The sequence below is a fragment of the Triticum aestivum genome, chromosome 5B (assembly GCF_018294505.1).
Source record: "Triticum aestivum cultivar Chinese Spring chromosome 5B, IWGSC CS RefSeq v2.1, whole genome shotgun sequence".
Taxonomy (NCBI): Eukaryota; Viridiplantae; Streptophyta; class Magnoliopsida; order Poales; family Poaceae; genus Triticum; species Triticum aestivum.
In genome coordinates this window covers 423,269,824-423,285,845 of record NC_057807.1, presented here as the reverse complement: position 1 = coordinate 423,285,845, position 16,022 = coordinate 423,269,824, and positions in this window count along the sequence as shown.

Below are 16,022 nucleotides of genomic sequence, written 5' to 3'. Positions count from 1 at the left end.
CGGGCCTTCTTGGAACTGCTCTTCTTGTGAGATGAAGATTTTGAAGATTTTGATGATGAAGACTTTGAAGATTTCTTCTTCTTCTTCGAGTCGTCAGAATCATCATCTTTGTGCTTCTTCTTCTTTGATTCCTTTTCCCATAGAGGACAATCATACATGTAGTGACCAGGTTTCTTGCATTTGTGGCAAGTCCTCTTCTTGTAGTCACGAGACGAGGAATCATCATTTCTTGAAGACTTTTCAAAATGACCACGGTGAGAGAACTTCTGGAATTTCTTCACGAGCATAGCTAGCTCCTGGCTCAGTTCTTCAGGATCAGCAAGGCTGCTACCAGAGTCTTCAACTTCAGACTTAGATACTGCCTTGGCCTTCAGAGCACGTGATCTTCTGTAGCTCGGTCCATAGAGATCTCTCTTCTTAGCAAGCTGGAACTCATGAGTGTTTAGCCTCTCGAGGATATCAGCGAGATCTAGTGACGTGTAATCACCTCGCTCTTGAATCATCAGTGCGAGGGTATCGAACGAGGTATCAAGTGATCTCAACAATTTCTTCACCACCTCATGGTCGGTGATGTCAGTGGCACCAAGAGCTTGAAGCTCATTTGAGATGTCAGTGAGGCGATCGAAGGTTTGTTGAACATTTTCGTTGTCGAGTCTTTTGAAGCGGTTGAAGAGATTGTGAAGAACATCAACTCGGGAGTCACGTTGAGTTGAGACTCCTTCGTTGACCTTGGACAGCCTGTCCCAAATCAGTTTGGCAGTTTACAAAGCACTCACTCTGTCATTCTGTCCTTTGCTCAGATGGACACATATGATATTCTTCGCTTGAGAATCGAGTTGCTTGAATCTCTTCACATCAGCACCATTCACAGACGAAGTGACTGAGGGAACACCATTTTTCACAACATATCAGAGATTGTTATCAATTGCCTCAAGATGCATGCGCATCTTGTTCTTCCAGTAGGGGTAGTCCGTCCCATCAAAGGTAGGACACCCAGCCGAGACCTTGATCATACCTGCAGTCGACATAACTAAAACTCTAGGTGGTTAAACCAAAATCACACTGAACAAGGGAGTACCTTGCTCTGATACCAATTGAAAGTGCGTTACATCGACTAGAGGGGGTGAATAGGTGATTTTTATGAATTCTTCACTGATAAATTTTAGGGTGAGGAAATTCCTAAGTGAAGAACTACTTGCAGCGGAATAAGTACTCAGGTATAAGCATAACAGAGCAACAGCATAGTCTTCATGAAGAAATGGAAGACAAAACACAGAGTACAGAAAGCGTAATAACAGGATAAGCAGGATGAAGACAAACTGACTAAAGAAATAGGATTGAGGAATTAGAGAAAGCCTTCAGTCAAAGTCTTCAAACAGTAATGATCAGGTTCATCAACACATAACAAAGGAAATGAAAGGGTTGAGGAAATAGAACCAGTAGGCTCGGTGAAGACAATGATTTGATCGACTAGTTCCAACTGTTGTGACAGTTGTACGTCTGGTTGGAGCGGCTGAGTATTTAAACTTGAGGACACACAGTCCCGGACACACAGTCCTCACCGTATTCTCCTTGAGCTAAGATCACGCAAATCTCGCCCAACAGTAGTGGTAAGTCTTCACAAGTGACTTCCAAACCTTCACAAACTCAGTCACTCAGCAATCCACAATTCCTCTTGGATGCTCAGACCATGACGCCTAACCGTCTGGAGGATACACAGTCCTCAAAGGTAACAAGCGTCGGTTCCACGCAGGAACAATTTCTTCAGTGATGCTCAATCACTTTGGGTTTGTAGGTGTTTGGGTTTGGGATTTGTTTATTTCCTCACTTGATGATTTTCGCTCAAAGTCCTCGGAGGATGGGATGCTCTCAAATGACAAGTGTCAGTTTCTCTCGGAGCAGCCAACCAGCTAGTGGTTGTAGGGGGTGGCTATTTATAGCCTAGGGAGCAGCCCGACATGATAAGACATAAATGCCCTTGGCTGATATGACCGTTAGGTGGTAGATATTTTGGGACAACTAGCGCTTAGCACAACAACGGTCGAATATTTGAGGTTTGAATTCCTTAGGGCTATCATGTTCCTCACTGTGTAGGCAATTCGCATTAGCGAATTCCTAACTCCTTAGTCAGAACAAATTCCTCAGAGACCAGAAGATCTTCGTCTCTGTCACTAAAGAAATTGACTGAACTGATATGAGATATCCAATGGTTTGACTCGAAGGATTGGGTAGGTGTAGGATTTTGAGATGAGCATCACTTGGAAATCAGTTTCCTTAGTATTACCTCGACCCCCTTTAACAGTACGGTGTTTCCTATTGACTCAAGAAGAATAAAACGAAACTATGAAAACAAAAGTCTTAGCGCTTCATAACCCTCACATGAATATCCAAGTCTTCAAGGTCACACCAATTTCTTAATTTTCAAAGTCTTCAGGGGAACCAAAGTCTTCAGCCAAAGACATTCATTTTTAGGGGGCGACTTTCACTGTAAATATCAGACTCCTCATCGACTTATAGAACCTGTGTATGCTCACAAACACATTAGTCCCTTAACCTATAAGTCTTCAATACACCAAAATCACTAAGGGGCACTAGATGCACTTACGGGTAGCAACTACACAGACTGGGTCTATAACTTGAGGATTATCCTCATTGCTGCACAAAAGAGTTATGTCCTTGATGCATCGCTAGGTGAAAGGCCTGCTACAGGAGCGGATGTTGATGTTATGAATGTTTGGCAAGCTTGATCTGATGACTACTCGATAGTTCAGTATGCCATGCTTTACGGCTTAGAATCGAGACTTTAAAGACGTTTTGAACGTCATGGACCATATGAGATGTTCTAGGAGTTGAAGTTAATATTTCAAGCAAATGCCCGAATTGAGAGATATGAAGTCTCCAACAAGTTCTATAGCTGCAAGATGGAGGAGAACAGTTCTGTCAGTGAACACATACTCAGATGTCTAGATATCATAATCACTTGACTCAGTTGGGAGTTAATCTTCCAGATGATTGTGTCATTGACAGAGTTCTTCAATCACTGCCACCAAGCTATAAAGTCTTCGTGATGAACAAATATGCAAGGGATGGAAAAGACTATTCCTGAGCTCTTCGCAATGAGCTGCAGAGGTAGAAATCAAGAAGGAGCATCAAGTGTTGATGGTTAACAAGACCACTAGTTTCAAGAAAAAGGTCAACAAAAAGAAGGGGAACTTCGAGAAGAATGGCAAGCAAGTTGCCACTCCTGGGAAGAAACCCAAAGTTGTACCCAAGCTTTAAACTAAGTGCTTCTAGTGCAAAGAGACTAGTCACTGGAAGCGGAATTGCCCCAAGTATTTGGTGGATAAGAAGGATGGCAAAGTAAACAAATGTATATTTGATATACATGTTATTGATGTGTAGCTTACTAATTCTCATAGTAGTGTCTGGGTATTTGATATCGATTTGGTTGCTCATATTTGTAATTCGAAACAGGGACTATGGATTAAATGAATATTGGCTAAGGAAGAGGTGACGATGCGCGTCGGGAATGGTTCCAAGGTCGATGTGATCGCCGTCGGCACGCTACCTCTACATCTACCTTCGAGATTAGTTTTAGACCTGAATAATTGTTATTTGGTGCCAGCGTTGAGCATGAATATTATATCTGGATCTTTTTTAGTGCGAGACAGTTATTCATTTAAATCAGAGAATAATGGTTGTTCTATTTATGAGTAATATCTTTTATGGTCATGCACCCTTGAAGAGTGGTCTATTTTTGTTGAATCTCGATCGTGGTGATACACATATTCATAATATTGATGCCAAAAGATGCAAAGTTGATAATGATAGTGCAACATATTTGTGGCACTGTCATTTAGGTCATATTGGTGTAAAGCGCATGAAGAAACTCCATGCAGATGGACTTTTGGAATCACTTGATTATGAATCATTTGATACTTGCGAACCATGCCTCATGGGCAAGATGACTAAAACTCCGTTCTCCGGAACAATGGAACAAACCAATGAATTATTGGAAATAATACATACCGATGTATGCGGTCTGATGAGTGTTGAGGCTCATGGCGGGTATCATTATTTTCTGACCTTCACAGATGATTTGAGAAGATATGAGTATATCTACTTAATGAAACACAAGTCTGAAACATTTGAAAAGTTCAAAGAATTTCAGAGTGAAGTGGAGAATCATCGTAACAAGAAAATAAAGTTTCTACGATCTAATCGTGGAGGTGAATATTTGAGTTACGAGTTTAGCCTTCATTTAAAACAATGTGGAATAGTTTCACAACTCACGCCATGTGGAACACCACAGCGTAATGGTGTGTCCGAACGTCGTAACCGCACTTTATTAGATATGGTGCAATCTATGATGTCTCTTACCGATTTACCACTATCGTTTTGGGGTTATGCATTGGAGACAGCTGCATTCACGTTAAATAGGGCACCCTCAAATCCGTTTAGACGACATCGTATGACCTGTGGTTTGGTAATAAACCTAAGTTGTCATTTCTTAAAGTTTGGGGATGCGATGCTTATGTCAAAAGGCTTCAACCTAATAAGCTCGAACCGAAATCAGAGAAATGCGTCTTCATAGGATACCCTAAGGAAACAGTTGGGTACACCTTCTACCATAGATCCGAAAGCAAGATCTTTGTTGCCAAGAATGGAACCTTTCTAGAGAAGGAGTTTCTCTCTAAAGAAGTGAGTGGGATGAAAGTAGAACTTGATGAGGTAATTGTACCTTATCTCAATTTGAAAAGTAGCTCATCCGAAAAATCTGTTCCTGTGATGCCTACACCAACTAGAGAGGAAGCTAATGATAATGATCATGAAACTTCAGATCAAGTTACTACAGAACCTCATAGATCAACCATAGCATGATCTGCACCAGAGTGGTACGATAATCCTGTTTTGGAAGTCATGTTGCTTGACCATGACGAACCTACAAACTATGAAGAAGCTATGATGAGCCCAGATTTCGATAAATGGCTTGAGGCCATGAAATCTGAGATAGGATCCATGTATGAGAATAAAGTATGGACTTTGGTGGATTTGCCCGATAATCGGTGACCCATACAGAATAAATGGATCTTCAAGAAGAAGACTCACGCTGATGGTAATGTTACTATCTATAAAGCTCGACTTGTTGCAAAAGGTTTTCAACAAGTTCAAGGAGTTGACTATGATGAGACTTTCTCACCCATAGCGATGCTTGAGTCTGTCCGAATCATGTTAGCAATTGCCGCATTTTATGATTATGAAATCTGGCAAATGGACGTCAAAACTGGATTCCTTAATGGATTTCTTAGAGAAGAGTTGTATATGATACAACCAGAAGGTTTTGTCGATGCTAAAGCTGCTAACTGAGTGTGCAAGCTCCAGCAATCCATGTATGGACTGGTGCAAGCATCTCGGAGTTGGAACATACGCTTTGATGATGTGATCAAAGCATATGGTTTTATACAAACTTTCGGAGAAGCCTATATTTACAAGAAAGTGAGTGGGAGCTCTGTAGCATTTCTAATGTTACATGTGGATGACATCTTGTTGATAGGAAATGATATAGTATTTATGGATAGCATAAAAGGATACTTGAATAAAAGTTTTTCAATGAAAGACCTCGGTGAAGCCGCTTATATATTGGGCATCAAGATCTATAGAGATAGATCAAGATGCTTAATAGGGCTTTCACAAAGCACATACCTTGATAAAGTTTTGAAGAAGTTCAAAATGGATGAGTCAAAGAAAGGGTTCTTGCCTGTGTTAGAAGGTGTGAAGTTGAGTCATACTCAATGCCCGACCACTGCAGAAGATAGAGAGAAAATGAAAGTCATTCCCCATGCCTCAGCCATAGGTTCTATCATGTATGTTATGCTGTGTACCAGACCTGATGTGTGCCTTGCTATAAGTTTAGCAGGGAGGCACCAAAGTAATCCAGGAATGGATTACTGGACAACGGTCAAGAACGTCTTGAAGTACCAGAAAAGGACTAAGGATATGTTTCTCGTTTATGGAGGTGAAAAAGATCTCGTCATAATTGGTTACGTCGACGCTAGCTTTGACACTGATCCAGATGACTCTAAGTCACAAACCGGATATGTATTTTTATTGAATGGTGGAGCTGTCAGTTGGTGCATTTCCAAGCAAAGTGTCGTGGTGGGATCTACGTGTGAAGGAGTACATAGCTGCTTCGGAAGCAGCAAATGATGGAGTCTGGATGAAGGAGTTCATATCCGATCTAGGTGTAATACCTAGTGCATCGGGTTCAATGAAAATCTTTTGTGACAATACTGGAGCAATTGCCTTGATGAAGGAATCCAGATTTCAAAACAAAAGACCAAACACGTCAAGAGACGCTTGAACTCCATCCATGATCTAGCAAAGGGGGGAGACATAGAGATTTGCAAAATACATATGGATCTGAATGTGGCAGACCCATTGACTAAGCCTCTCCCACGAGAAAAACATGATCAACACCAAGACTCCATGGGTGTTAGAATCATTACAATGTAATCTAGAGTATTGACTCTAGTGCAAGTGGGAGACTGAAGGAAATATGCCATAAAGGCAATAATAAAGTTGTTGTTTTATATTTCCTTATTCTTGATAAATGTTTATTATTCATGCTAGAATTGTATTAACCGGAAACTTGATACATGTGTGGATACATAGACAAAACACTGTGTTCCTAGTATGCCTCTACTTTACTAGCTCATTAATCAAAGATGGTTAAGTTGACTAGCCATAGACATGTGTTGTCATTTGATGAACGTGATCACATCATTAGGAGAATGATGTGATGGACAAGACCCATCCGTTAGCTTAGCATAATGATTGTTCAGTTTTATTACTACTGCTTTCTTCATGTCAAATACATATTCCTCCGACTATGAGATTATGCAATGCTACCTCTTGAGCATGTGTTGGTTTTTCCCTTGAAGAGGAAAGGGTGATGCAGCAAAGTAGCGTAAGTATTTCCCTCAGTTTTGAGAACCAAGGTATCAATCCAATAGGAGACTACACTCCAAGTCCCTGTACGTACGCAAACAAATAAGAACCTCGCAACCAACGCGATAAAGGGGTTGTCAATCCCTTCACGACCACTTGCGAAAGTGAGATCTGATAGAGATAATAAATATTTTTGGTATTTTTATGATATATATTAGAAAGTAAAGATTGCAAAATAAAGTAGATCGGGAACTTATATGGTGGAAAATAGACCCGGGGGCCATAGGTTTCACTAGTGGCTTCTCTCAAGATAGCATAAGTATTACGGTGGATGAACAAATTACTGTCGAGCAATTGATAGAAAAGTGCATAATTATGAGAATATCTAGGCATGATCATGTATATAGGCATCACGTCTGCGACAAGTAGATCAAAACGATTCTGCATCTACTACTATTACTCCACACATCGACCGCTATCCAGCATGCATCTAGAGTATTAAGTTCATAAGAACATAGTAACACATTAGGCAAGATGACATGATGTAGAGGGATAAACTCAAGCAATATGATATAAACCCCATCTTTTTATCCTCGATGGCAATAATATAATATGTGCCTTACTGCCCCTGCTGTCACTGGGAAAGGACACCGCAAGACTGAACCCAAAGCTAAGCACTTCTCCCGTTGCAAGAAAGATCAATCTAGTAGGCCAAACCAAACTGATAATTCGAAGAGACTTGCAAAGATAACAAATCATACATAAACGAATTTAGAGAAGATTCAAATATTGTTCATAGATAATCTGATCATAAACCCACAATTCATCGGATCTCGACAAACACACCGCAAAAAGAATTACATCGAATATATCTCCAAGAAGATCGAGGAGAACTTTGTATTGAGAATCAAAGAGAGAGAAGAAGCCATCTAGCTAATAAATATGGACCCGAAGGTCTGTGGTAAACTACTCACACTTCATCGGACAGGCTATGGTGTTGATGTAGAAGCCCTCCGTGATCGATTCCCCCTCCGGCGGAGCACCGAAAAAGGCTCCAAGATGGGATCTCACGGGTACAGAAGGTTGCGGTGGTGGAAATAGGGTTTCGTGGTGCTCCTGGATGTTTTTGGGGTACGTGAATATATATAGGCGAAGGAAGTCGGTCAAGGGAGCCATGAGGGGCCCACGAGGGTGGGGGCGCGCCCACCCCCCTAGGGCGCGCCTCCCTGCCTCGTGGCTTCCTCGTTTGCTTCTTGACGTCCACTCCAAGTCTCCTGGATTGCGTTTGTTCCAAAAATAATTCTCCCAAAGGTTTCATTCCGTTTGGACTCCGTTTGATATTCCTTTTCTGCGAAACATTGAAATAGGCAAAAAAACAACAATTTGGGTTGGGCCTCCGGTTAATAGGTTAGTCCCAAAAATAATATAAAAGTGTATAATAAAGCCCATTAAACATCCAAAACAGGTAATATAATAGCATGGAACAATCAAAAATTATAGATACGTTGGAGACATATCAAGCATCCCCAAGCTTAATTCCTGCTCGTCCTCGAGTAGGTAAATGATAAAAACAGAATTTTTGATGTGGAATGCGACCTAGCATATTTCTCAATGTAATTTTCTTTATTGTGGCATGAATGGTCAAATCCAAAAGATTCAAGATAAAAGTTTAATATTGACATAAAAATAATAATACTTCAAGCATACTAACGAAGTAATTATGTCTTATCAAAATAACATAGCCAAAGAAAGCTTATCCCTACAAAATCATATAGTTTGGCCATGCTTCATTTTCGTAACACAAAATGCTCCCCTCATGCATAACCCCGATGACAAGCCGAGCAATTGTTTCATACTTTTTAACGCGCTTCAGCCTTTTCAACTCTTACGCAATACATGAGCGCAAACCATGGATATAGCACTATAGGTGGAATAGAATATAATGATAGGGGTTATGAGAGAAGACAAAAAAAGGAGAAAGTCTTATATTGACGAGGCTAATCAACGTGCTATGGAGATGCCCATCAATTGATGTCAATACAAAGAGTAGGGATTACCATGCAACAGATGCACTAGAGCTATAAATGTATGAAAGCTCAACAAAAGAAACTAAGTGGATGTGCATCCAACTTGCTTGCTCACGAAGACCTAGGGCAATTTGAGGAATCCCATCATTGGAATATACAAGCCAAGTTCTATAATGAAAATTCCCACTAGTATATGAAAGTGACAACATAAGAGACTCTCTATCATGAAGATCATGGTGATACTTTGAAGCACAAGTGTGGTAAAAGGATAGTAACATTGTCCCTTCTCTCATTTTCTCTCATTTTTTTATTTGGTGGGCTTCTTTGGCCTCTTTTTTGTCTTTGGGCTTCTTTGGCCTGTTTTAGTTTTTATAAAGTCCGGAGTCGCATCGCGACTTATGGGGGAATCATAGTCTCCATCATCCTTTCCTCACATGGGACAATGCTCTAATAATGGAAATCATCACACTTCTATCTATTTACAACTCAAGAATTATAACTCAATACTTAGGACAAAATATGACTCTATGTAAATGCCTCCGGCGGTGTACCGGGATATCCGATGAATCAAGAGTGACATGTATCAAAGAATTATAAAGGTGGCTTTGCCACAAATACGATATCTACTACATGATCATGCAAAAGCAATATGACAATGATGAAGCGTGTCATAATAAACGAAACGGTGGAAAGTTGCATGGCAATATATCTCAGAATGGCTATGAAAATGCCATAATAGGTAGGTATGGTGGCTATTTTGAGGAAGATATAAGGAGGTTTATGTGTGATAGAGCGTATTATATCACGGGGTATGGATGCACCGGCGAGGTTTGCACCAACTCTCAAGGTGAGAAAGGGCAATGCACGGTACCGTAGAGGCTAGCAAAAATGCGAAAAGGTAAAAGTGCGTATAATCCATGGACTCACATTAGTCATAAAGAACTCATATACTTATCGCAAAAGTTTATTAGCCCTCGAAGCAAAGTACTACTACGCATGCCAATAGAGGGATAGATTAGTAGGAAAAGACCATCGCTCATCCCCGACCGCCACTCATAAGGAAAGCCTTCAAAGAACACCCCATGCTTCAAATTTGTCACACAACTTTACCATACGTGCATGCTACGGGACCTGCCAACTTTAACACAAGTATTTCTCAATTTCACAATTACCCAACTAGCATGACTCTAACATTACCACCTTTATATCTCAAAACAATTATGAAGTATCAATTTATCATAGTGTTCAATGCACTTTATATGATAGATTTTATTATACCCAACTTGGATGCCCATCATATTAGGACTAGTTTTATAACCAAAGCAAATTACCAAGCTGTTCTAAAAGAATCTCAAAATAATATGAGTGAAGCATGAGAGATCAATAATTTCTACAAAATAAAACCACCACCGTGCTCTAAAAAGATATAAGTGAAGTACTAGAGCAAAATTTTCTAGCTCAAAAAATATAGGTGAAGCACATAGAGTATTCTAACAAACTCCGATTCATGTGTGTCTCTCCAAAAGGTAGGATGATTGTGGTAAACTAAAAAGCAAAGACTCATATCATACAAGACGCTCCAAGCAAAACACATATCATGTGGTAAATAAAAATATAGCCTCAAGTAAAGTTACCGATGGACGAAGACGAAAGAGGGGATGCCTTCAGGGGCATCCCCAAGATTAGGCTTTTGGTTGTCCTTGAATTTTTACCTTGGGGTGCGTTCGACATCCCCAAGCTTAGCCTCTTGCCACTCCTTATTCCATAATCCATCAAATCTTTACCCAAAACTTGAAAACTTCACAACACAAAACTCAACAGAAAATCTCATAAGCTCCGTTAGTACAAGAAAACAAACCACCACTTTAAGGTATTGTAATGAACTCATTTTTTATTTATATTGGTGTTAAACCTACTGTATTCCAACTTCTCTACCCCCCAATACTAGCCATAGATTCATCAAAATAAGCAAACAACATACGTAAAACAGAATCTGTCAAAAACAGAACAATCTGTACAAATCTGTAACTTTCTAATACTTATGTAACTCCAAAAATTCTGAAATAAATTTTTGGACGTGAGGAATTTGTCTATTAATCATATGCAAAAAGAATCAACCTAAAATCACTCTCTAGTAAAAAATGACAACAAATCTCGTGAGTGCTAAAGTTTCTGTTTTTTACAGCAAGATCACAAAGACTTCACCCAAGTCTTCCCAAAGGTTCTACTTGGCACAAACACTAATTAAAACATAAAAACACATCTAGCCAGAGGCTAGATGAATTATTTATTACTAAACAGGGACAAAAATCAAGGAACAAAAATAAAATTGGGTTGCCTTCCAACAAGCGCTATCGTTTAACGCCCCAAGCTAGGCATAAAAGCGAGAATAGATTTAAGTATTGCCATCTTTGGTATTCAGTTATTCAATAGAAAACTTATAGCCCTTAGGAGTTTCCCTCTTTTTGGTAATGATTAAATTCCTAGGCAAGAAATCAAGAAATTCGTTTGTAGCAAAAGGCTCCTTAATGATAGCGAAAAAATTGGGGTGAACACTTATTGATTTGAGATCCGCATTTTCCCTTACTAGAAGATTCACCCTTATTTTTAGGAACATACATTAAACTTAGCAATTTTGGTAGTAGGAGGATTTGGAGTATTTTTCACAGAAGAAAAGGTAGACCCCAAGTTGGTAATAATATCCTCAATTTTACCGATTCTTGTGGAATCTAGATCTATTCTTTCGTTAACTATAGGTTCCTTTTCTTTAAAAAAAATCAGAGTAACTCCAACCTTAGATCCATATTGGGTAATTTGGTTGTGGATATTTTTTCCAGATTTTCAATTAACTCTACGGTGGCAACTTTATTTTCAATAATTTCAAGCCTTTGCATCACATGTTCCAAAGTTAAAAAAGTTCCATTAACTAGAAGAGGTGGAGGACCAAACAGATTTATCATAGCATTATAAGAATCAAAAGTATGGCTACCCAAGAAATTCCCTTCGGTAATGGTATCAAGAATATATCTATTCCAAGGAGTAATGCCTACATAAAAATTGCGAAGAAGAACGGAAGTAGATTGCTTCCTAGTAGATCTATTCTGAGCATTGCAAATTCTATGTCAAGCATCTTTTCGATTTTCTCTCTCCCTTTGTTTAAAATTAAGAACTTCATGATCGAGAGTACTAACAATAATAGAAGGACTAGCCATGACGACGAACAGCAACACAAGAAGCCAGCGAAAAAGAGGCGAACGAGAAGGAGAGGGTGAATAAAACGGCAAGGGTGAAGTGGGGGAGAGGAAACGAGAGGCAAATGACAAATAGTGTAATGCGAGGGAGAAGATTTTGTGATGGGTACTTGGTATGTCTTGACTTGTGCATAGACCTCCCCGACAACGACGCCATAAATCCTTCTTGCTACCTCTTGAGCATGCATTGGTTTTTCCCTTGAAGAGGAAAGAGTGATGCAGCAAAGTAGTGCAAGTATTTCCCTCAGTTTTGAGAACCAAGGTATCAATCCAGTAGGAGACTACACTCTTAGTCCCTCGTACCCAAACAAATAAGAACCTCGCAACCAACGCGATAAAGGGGTTGTCAATCCCTTCACGGCCACTTGCTAAAGTGAGATCTGATAGAGATAATAAATATTTTTGGTATTTTTATGATATAGATTAGAAAGTAAAGATTGCAAAATAAAGTAGATCGGAAACTTATATGATGGAAAATAGACCCGGGGGCCCTAGATTTCACTAGTGGCTTCTCTCAAGATAGCATAAGTATTACGGTGGGTGAACAAATTACTGTCGAGCCACTGATAGAAAAATGCATAATTATGAGAATATCTAGGCATGATCATGTATATAGGCATCACGTCCGCGATAAGTAGATCGAAACGATTATGCATCTACTACTATTACTCCACACATCGACCGCTATCCAGCATGCATCTAGAGTATTAAGTTCATAAGAACATAGTAACGCATTAGGCAAGATGACATGATGTAGAGGGATAAACTCAAGCAATATGATGTAAACCCCATCTTTTTATCCTTGATGGTAACAATACAATATGTGCCTTGCTGCCCCTGTTGTCACTGGGAAAGGACACCGCAAGATTGAACCCAAAGCTAAGCACTTCTCCCATTGCAAGAAAGACCAATCTAGTAGGCCAAACCAAACTGATAATTCGAAGAGACTTGCAAAGATAACAAATTATACATAAAAGAATTGAGAGGAGATTCAAATATTGTTCATTGATAATCTTGATCATAAACCCACAATTCATCGGATCTCGACAAACACACCGCAATAAGAATTACATCGAATAGATCTCCAAGAAGATCGAGGAGACCTTTGTATTGAGAATCAAAGAAAGAGAAGAACCCATCTAGCTAATAACTATGGACCCCAAGGTCTGTGTAAACTACCCACACTTCATTGGAGAGGCTTTGGTGTTGATGTAGAAGCCCTCCGTGATCGATTCCCCCTCCGGTGGAGCGCCGGAAAAGGCTCCAAGATGGGATCTCACGGGTACAGAAGGTTGTGGAGGTGGAAATAGGGTTTTTTGGTGCTCCTGGATGTTTTCGGGGTACATGAATATATATATATGCGAAGGAAGTCAGTCAGGGGAGCCACGAGGGGCCCACGAGGGTGGGGGGCGCGCCCACCCCCCTAGGGAGCGCCTCCCTGCCTCGTGGCTTCCTCGTTTGCTTCTTGACGTCCACTCCAAGTCTCTTGGATTGTGTTTGTTCCAAAAATAACTCTCCCGAAGGTTTCATTCCGTTTGGACTTCGTTTGATATTCCTTTTCTGTGAAACACTGAAATAGGCAAAAAACAACAATTTGGGTTGGGCCTCCGGTTAATAGGTTAGTCCCAAAAATAATATAAAAGTATATTGTAAAGCCCATTAAACATCCAAAACAGGTAATATAATAGCATGGAACAATCAAAAATTATAGATACGTTGGAGACGTATCATGCAACTCCCGGATACCGGAGGAATGCCTTGTGTGCTATCAAACGTCACAACATAACTGGGTGACTATAAAGATGCTCTACAGGTATCTCCTAAGGTGTTTATTGGGTTGGCATAGATCGAGATTAGGATTTGTCACTCTGAGTATCGGAGAGGTATCTCTGAGCCCTCTCTGTAATGCACATCATAAGAGGCCTTGCAAGCAATGTGACTAATGAGTTAGTTGCGGGATGATGCATTATGGAACGAGTAAAGAGATTTGTCGGTAACGAGATTGAACTAGGTATGATAATACCAACGATCGAATCTCGTGCAAGTAACATACCGATGTCAAAGGGAATAATGTATGTTGTCATAACGGTTCAACTGATAAAGGTCTTCGTAAAATATGTGGGAGCCAATATGAGCATCCAGGTTCCGCTATTGGTTATTGACCGGAGAGGTGTCTCGGTCATGTCTACATAGTTCTCAAACCCGTAGGGTCCGCATGCTTAGCGTTCGATGATAATTTTGTATTATATGAGTTATGTGATTTGGTGACTGAATGTTGTCCAGAGTCCCGGATGAGATCACAGACATGATGAGGAGTGTTGAAGTGGCCGAGAGGTAAAGATTGATATATATATATATATATATATATATATATATATATATATATATATATATATATATATATATATATATATATATATATATATATATAGGACGACAGTATTAGGACATCGGAAGTGTTTCGGGGGTACCAGGTACGTATTGGGTCACCGGAAGGGGTTCCGGGCATCCCCCGGCATGGGCCAATAGTGGGACAGACCAGCCCCTAAGGGGCTAGTGCGGCCCATGTAGGCCGAAATAGAGGGGGGAAGGAAAGAGGAGAAGAGAGAAAGGAATGGGAGGGATTCAGCCTCCCCCTTCCTTCTCTCCCCCCTCCTCCTTCCTTCCACCTTCGGGAATTATGCTAAGGAGGGGTGAATAGGATTAGGGCCCAAGTAGGATTCCCCCCTACTTGGGCCCCCCCTTGGCTGCCCCCTCTCCCTCCCACCTATATATATGAAGGTGGGAGGTGCCTAGGACACAAATCATTGATTCCTAGCCGTGTGCGGCGCCCTCCTCCACACTTTACGCCTCCGGTCATATTCACGTAGTGCTTAGGCGAAGCCCTGCGTGGATCACTTCACCATCACCATCACCACGCCGTCGTGCTGACGCAACTCTCCCTCGACACTTTGCTGGATCAAGAGTTCGAGGGACGTCATCGAGCTGAACGTGTGTAGAACACGGAGGTGCCGTACTTTCGGTGCTTGATCGGTCGAAATGAGAAGAAATTCGACTACATCAACCGCGTTAACAAACGCTTCCGCTTTCGGTCTATGAGGCTACGTGGACACACTCTTCCCCTCTCGTTGCTATGCATCTCCTAGATAGATTTGGCGTGAGCGTATGATTTTTTTTTGAAATCGCATGCTATGTTTCCCAACAGTACAATGATGCAAGGCATGTGGACTCACTCATGCGGACATACTCATCCACAAGATCACCGGAAATTTCGTATGCATGCATCCAAATAGCTTGCAATATATTTCTTTTAAGAGGGGATGTCTACCTTTCCGAGGGCATCATACTTGCATCTAAAGTAATCATCATAGTCCACCCTTTCCTCTCGAATACGGTTGAACACATGTCTCGCCATCCGGAAGCGTCGCTGGAAAAGGTTGAGATTGAAGGGTGGGATGTGGGCCCGAAATAATCGTTATAGAGTAGGCCATGGGCGCTCTTTCTGTTACAATTCAACGTCGGAGCATGGCATGAGATCGATCCCCTAGACATTGGTCGCTGCCTAGAAATGTGCTCATTGATGACCATAATAGCAATCACAAAGTCCTCATCGTCGAATGAGGAATCGTTCGATGAACATATGACGTTACTGTAAAAGAACTCATCCTAGCTATCACCATGGTACCTTGTGAGCAAAGTCCCGAACACCTTGCGGGCAGCGACAGAGGCGGACATGGTCGAGTCGTGGCCAGTGAAGGGCGTCGTCCTTTACCCGTGCACACAGCATGATTGTCGA